General features: G+C 41.5%; 1 pseudogene; it reads left to right on the top strand.

Annotated features, from left to right (window-relative positions):
- Positions 1-6777, top strand: part of LOC108309137 — a 10456-nt pseudogene extending 3679 nt beyond the window's left edge.
- The last annotated feature ends 403 nt before the right edge of the window (positions 6778-7180 follow it).

Below are 7180 nucleotides of genomic sequence, written 5' to 3'. Positions count from 1 at the left end.
AAAAAAAAATGAGGCAAAACATTACTAAAGTTAGAATGTAATATAATTGGAATTTTAAAAGTTATTATTTTTCAATTTACTAACTGGTTGTTAGCAAACCAAAATCCTACAGGCACATGGGCAGAAATAACATGTTCGGTTTCTTAAATCCAAGACTTAAAAAATTACAAAAGCAGTTAGGTCAAATCAATGATGCGTAATCCCTTGAATGAGCTTTGATAGTAACAGGAATCTCCAAACAAATCAAATCGTGAGCTAATTAGGTAGCATAGTTTGTAAAATCTTTACCTCACAAAACTGTAAGGTAAAGATTATACAGATAATAAACAGATCTGTTTTGGAGTTCAGATTAATTTTCTGAGTTAAAAAAATAACATGCAGCATGCTATAATAAAAGACACTAATATTTTTGCACCAAATATTATAATCACACTAAATGGTGTAAAGCGTATAAGAAGCCCCACATCAGTTGGGTTGTTTTTTTTGTTTTGAGGCAGAGTCTTACTCTGTCACCCAAGCTGGAGTGCAGTGGCACAATCACTGCTCACTGCAGCCTCAACCTCCTGTCTCAGGTGATCCTCTCAACTCAGCCCCCCAAATAGCTCGGACTACAGGCATGCCACCATGCCTGGCTAATTTTATTATTTTTTATAGAGATGAGGTTTCCACATGTTGCCCAGGCAGGTTTTGAACTCTTGGGCTCAAGTGATTCGCCCACCTCTGCCTCAGAAAGTGCTGGGATTACAGGCGTGAGCCACCATGCCTGGCATCAGGTCAGCTTTTGCCACCAGAGAGGATGCTGCAATTTGCAAAAAAGTTTTCAGTTTTCAAAAGTTTTGGGAATTCATAACTGTGGATATAAAATTGTGGAGCTGTAGATTTTTGTTGCATTCAGGTAGTTAAAATATTATTCTTAGTTTAAATCAAAACTCATAATCCTAATGATTAGAAACAGTTACAATTTGGAAATAGTTAGATTTCCATTTGTGGGCCCTCATAAATGAATGCATACAATATTATTAACTTTTGTGCAGTCTTGTGCATATGCTATTAATTTTTTTTTGTTTTTTTTTTTGAGATGGAGTATCACTCTGTTGCCCAGGCTGGAATGCAATGGTGTGATCTTGGCTCACTGCAAACTTCGCCTCCCAGGTTCAAGTGATTCTCCTGCTACAGCCTCTGGAGTAGCTGGGATTGCAGGTGTGCACCACCATGCCTGGCTAATTTTTGTGTTTTTAGTAGAGACAGGGTTTCACCATGTTGGCCAGGCTGGTCTCACACTCCTGACCTCGTGATCTACCCACCTTGGCCTCCCAAAGTGCTGGGATTAAGGTGTGAACCACCGTGCCCAGCCTGCTATTAAGTTGACTTTTTATGATTTTCCCTATATTTTTCCCCTTAAGAATAGTGAAAAGTTAAAAAATTTTTTTTTGCCATCATATTTTAAAGCAGTGCTTCACCAGACTTTTAATTTCCAAATGTTTGAATGTCTTTAGCCAAGATGTTAAGAGTGTTTATTTCAGAACTCACTACCTGTTGTAGCATGATTTTAGACTGCTTTGATCCATTGCAATCTAAAATCATGCCACATGGCATTTTCAGGAAGGGTCATTCACACGAGTAGTTTGTGGCCACTTGTGAGGCAGAGGCTGTTCATTAACTAGCCAACATCCCTCCTGCGTTTCTTATTCATAAAATCCTATTTTATTTTGGGTTTGGCATCCAAAACTGTTTTGCATGACACTGTTTTAACCAGTGAGATGTAAGCAGAAACCACTGGTTGGGCTTCCAATAAAGCATTTATAGGGTGTTGACTCAGTGGCTGCTACCTTGTGCTGCTTACCTTTGCCCCTCTTCAGGCATGGAAGATCGTCACCACACCTGGGTGGAGTCCAGTGCTCTACTGTGTTAGCCAAAGGGAGCTCTTTAGTGCTAAGGGTAGCTGAACAGAAAGAAGAAAGCTGTGTTCTGTGGCGCCTTCACAGCAGCGACTGAGGGCCTGCCTCTACACCCGCTTTTTACATGAGAGAGAAAGAAATCAGCGATTTTGTTTAAACCTTTGTTATTTTTATTTTATCCTACTTTATTTTTGAGACAGGGTCACGTTCTGTTGCCCAGGCTGGAGTGCAGTGGTGCACGATATCGGCTCCCTGTAACCTCCACCTTCTAGGTTTAAGCGATTCTTGTGCTTCAGCTTCCTGAGTAACTGAGATTACAGGCGCGTGCCACCAAGCCCGGCTATAATTTTTGTATTTTTAGTAGAGACAGGGTTTCAGCATGTTGGCCTGGCTGGTCTCAAATTCCTGGCCTCAAGTGATCTGCCTTCCTTGGCCTCCCAAAGTGCTGGATTACAGGTGTGAGTCACCGCACCCAGCCTATTTATTTTAGATTTAGGGGGTATATGTTCATGTTTGTTACATGGGCATGTTGCATAATAATGGAGATTGGGCTTCTAGTGTACCCATCACCCAAACAGTGAACATTGTACCAGTAGGTAAATTTTCAACCTCACCGCATCCCAGCCTCCTGTCTTTTTGGAGTTCCCAGTGTCTATTATGCCGTCTTTATGTCCATGCATATCCATTGTTTAGCTCCACTTGTAAGTAAGAATATGCGGTATTTGATTTTCTGAGTTTGTTCACTTAGGATAAGGCCTCCAGCTACATGCGTGTTGCTGCAAAGGAGGACATGATATTGTCTTTTTTATGGCTGCATAGTATTCCATGTAAATCTCTGTTTTATGGGGCCTATTCACAACTAAATGCACTTTCTAGTAAAATTAGTGTGAGTAATCTTCAAAGTATTTTATCTGTAAAAATCAGCTACTTTTAAGCTGCAGAGTAGTATTAGACTGAAAGTGAAAACAAGCGGCCCTTTTGGGTTGCAAGAAATCTTCTATGTCTTTATCTGGGTTGCAGTTACATATAGATGAAATACGTGTATATGTATCACATATGTACATATATATGTAAAAAGATTGAACTGCACATCAAGATTAGTACACCAAAGATATTTTGTTAAATGTATGTTATCCCTTAATTAAAGAAAGCTATTTTTTATTGTTATTTTATTTATTTAGTTTTGAGACAGGTTCCCGTTCTGTCACCCAGATTGGGGTACAGTGGCACGATCTCAGCTCACTGCACCCTCCGCCTCCTGGGCTCAAGTGATCCTCCTGTTTTAGCCTCTCTGGGTAGCTGGAACCACAGGCACATGCTACCACACCCCACTACTTTTTGTATTTTTGGTAGAGATGGGGTTTCACTATATTGCCCTGGCTGGTCTTGACCTCCTGGCTTAAACTGATCTGCTAGCCTCAGCCTCTCAAAGTGTGGGATTATAGGCATGAGTCACCATGCCTGGCCAAAAGCTATTTTAAAAATTAATTAATTAATTTGGAGACAGTGTCTTACTCTGTTACACAGGCTGGAGTGCAGTGGTGCAACCATAGCTCACTGCTGCCTGGAACTATTGGGCTTAAGGGATCCTTCTGCCTCAGCCTCCTAGGTAGTTGGAACACAGACAAACACCACTATGCTTGGCTAATTTTTAAAGTTTTTGTAGAGACAGGGTCTTGCTTTGTTGCGCAGGCTGGTCTTGAACACTGGGGCTCAAGTGATCCTCCTGCATTGGCCTCCTGGAACACTAAGATTACATGTGGAAGCCACCGTGCCTAGCTAAAAAAACCTATTTTAATATATTATAGACAGTAGTGGTGTCTGATAATTTGAATATCGACATTGTTTAAAAAGCTGGATAGATATCATTCTTTTAAAACAATTTTCAATATATATATATATATATATATTTTTTTTTTTTTTTTTTTGAGTTGGAGTCTCCCTCTGTTGCCCAGGCTGGAGTGCAAAGGCACAATCTTTGCTCCCTGCAACTTTTGCCTCCTGGGTTCAAGCAATTTTCCTGCCTTGGCCTTCTGAGTAGCTGGGATTATGTGTGCCGCCACACCCAGCTAATTTTGCATTTTTAGTAGAGATGGGGTTTTACCATGTTGGCCAGGCTGGCCTCAAACTCCTGACCTCAAGTAGTCTGCCCACCTCGACCTTCCAAACTGCTGGGATTACAGTTGTGTGACACCGCACCTGGCCCTCAATATCGTTTCATTTTAAGTGCCCCTATTATGTGGAATACCCGAAACAGCAGCCCATTTCTCCCACAAAAAAAAAATGTTGCTCTTATATTTATATATGTTTTGCTGTAATCATGTTGTAGACACTCAGTGGTATAAAGTTGCATATTCCATCAGTGTTCACTCTCTCAATATTCATACACACACACAAACACACACACACACACACACACACACACACACACACACATATATATTTTTTTTCTTTGAGACAGAATCTTGCTATGTTGTGCAAGCTGGCCTCAAACTCCTGGTCTCAAGTAATTGTCCCACCTCAGCCTTCCAAGTAGGTAGGACTACCACGCCTGGCTCCATGTTCTTGTTTTCTGGCTGTGTCTATGCCTTCATCAGCAGTACCATCTTACTTCATTTATGAGCCCTATATCTTGAGTGACCTCAGCCGTTATTCAAGTTTCTGATTTGTAGATGGCTTTTCAGAATTCTAGGCTCTGTGGTAACTGAACTATAGTAGACCTAGTGGACATGAAGTAGTTAAACAGCAAAACTCTAGGTTGAGTTTTCTTGTAATATGATACAGAAGTATTACAGTAAAAGCACCAGGGGGAATTTTTCATCTAGTATTCAATGAAAGTTATGCATTTTGCTCTTTAAAGAACAAAACTATATAGAACTTTTCCCAGCTATTCCTACCCCAACCCCATGCCCCAGTGCAGGGTAGAGGTGAGAAAACTCATACATTGGCAGAAACCATACTGTTTAAAATTTCAACATTGCACAGAGTTATGAGGTGAAAGAAAAACTGGAATAGCTATAGCAATAGAAACACAGTTGGCAAAGCCTTTCACTTAAAGTATAAACCTTGAGCAATTACAGAAAGGGAGACAGAATTTTCTGTAAGAGATCATTAAAGCTTCCATATAAGAAAGGCCATTTACTGTTATGGAATATGAATCATTATTGGAGCAAAAAGAGAGTCAGCAAATAATTCAAGCCCAGGATGACAAAGGAAGAGGAGCTCAATAGGATCAAATCATACATAATTTTCCTAGCTATGTCTACCTAAAGGTTCTTATAATTCCTTAGTACAGGGAGTGGTGAGAGGGGGTTGACATTAGTAACAGAATCCACACAGGTGGTTTATTGTATTCTTGATATTTAGCCAGTTATTATTAAATCCTATTGTCTTTGTACTATGGTGCATTAAAATAACACGTTGAGCATTGTTTTTTAGCTATCTTTTGAAACTGAATAGCCTTCAACTGACAATTGCAATAGAAATTCAGGTGCTTAGAGTAGGTGTTGCAGAGAAGCAGCACCCGTTTTCTGTCTGGCTGGATTGATACCTTACAGGGCTTCACACTGGGAGCATGGTGGCTTTACATTGTCAGTAAAGTTAGCTAGTAAAAGACAGGCAGTTTTTGCAAAGCTGGATTGCCAGTGTGATGATTCACGTCAACTCTTTTTATTTATTTATTTATTGAGACCGAGTCTCCCTGTGTCGCCCAGGCTGGAGTGCAGTGGTGCGAACACAGCTCACTGCAACCTCTGCCTCCTGGGTTCAACTGATTCTCCTGCCTCAGCCTCCTGAGTAGCTGGGATTACTGGCATGAGCTACCAGGCCTGGCTAGTTTTTGTATTTTTAGTAGAGACGGGGTTTCACCATGTTGGCCAAGCTGGTCTTGAACGCCTGACCTCAAATGATCCGCCTGCCTTGGCCTCCCAAAGTGCTGAGATTACAGGCTACAGCCCCATGCCCAGCCACTTCAACTCTTTAATCATTAAAAAAAGCAGTATTGGGCCGCGCCATTTTAACGTTTTGTCAGAGGCGTCTGTGCCGGGAGGAGGCCCTGCTGATTTCTGTGTGCGCTCGTGTCGGGAGGGTGAAGGTGTTCATCGGAAACCTTCCCCAGGAGTCCTCAGAGCAGAAATGCTCTATTTCCGAGCAGTATGGGAAAGTGCTGGAATGTGACATCATTAAGAATTATGGCTTTGTGCACGTAGAAGACAAAACTGCAGCGGGAGATGCCAGGCGCAACCTGCACCATTGCACGCTTCATGGGATGAACATCAACGCGGAAGCCAGCAAGAATAAGAGCAAAACCTCGACAAAGTTGCATGTGGGCAACATCAGCCCCTCCTGAACCAAGAAGGAGCTTCGAGCCAAGTTTCAGGAGTATGGTCCGGTCACCAAATGTGACATCGTGAAAGATTATGCTTTCGTGCGCATAGAGTGGGCAGAGGTTGCAGTGGAGGCCGTCAGGGGCCTTGATAACACAGAGTTTCAAGGTGGGATGTGTGTGGGCTGAAATTGCGAGCTGCAGTTGTGCACGAGAATACACCCTTCGTGGTACCCCATCTCCAGGACGTTCTTGGCTCTGTGCGTTCAGTCCCTCGGGAACTGTGGACCTTAGTTTACCTTGCTCAGTTCAGACCTTTTCTTCTTTTCCTTTCCCTTCCTCTCCTGCCCATTTTCCTGTTCTTCTGTCCTTGAATACTTCTGTAGCTTCCCATTCATGTTCTGTTCTCCCAGCAGGCCTCATTGTGTGCCGAAATTGTGGTGGGGGCTGTGCTGTCTCTTACCTGCCTCCTGCCTCCTGCAGCTGTTGGATTTGGGAATGACCTTGGTGACAGTCTCACTGCGCCTGGGTCTCTTTTTGGTCCAAAAGCTAGACCTATAGAGTTGGATCACTTTTTTCTTTCTAGTGAAGTAAATGGTTTTTCAACTTGAAAAAAAGCAATATTTAATGTATCTGTGATATAAAGACATAGATTTATAACCAGTCAACTATTATCTAATGTTAAATCAAGCTTTCAGCTTTTTATATGGATAAAAATAATTATAATCTAAGTGACCTTTATTAATTTATTGTGTATGATTCTCTTTTATTGTATTCATTTTTTTTCTTAGATGGTAAAAGTAATATAAAAGTAATATAGACTCATTACTGGCCATTTGGAAAATGTGTAGCAAAGAGTATCCCAACCACTTGTAGTCCTGTTTCTCTGGATTGCTTTACAGTGTCTTTTCCTGTACTTCTTTTTGTGTTGGCAAACTTTCAGAATAAAGGATGCCAA

This window comes from Cebus imitator, unplaced genomic scaffold, assembly GCF_001604975.1.
Source record: "Cebus imitator isolate Cc_AM_T3 unplaced genomic scaffold, Cebus_imitator-1.0 Scaffold92, whole genome shotgun sequence".
NCBI classification, from domain to species: Eukaryota; Metazoa; Chordata; class Mammalia; order Primates; family Cebidae; genus Cebus; species Cebus imitator.
The sequence above is the reverse complement of the archived record's forward strand: the minus strand, read 5'-3'. Positions and strand labels throughout refer to the sequence as shown.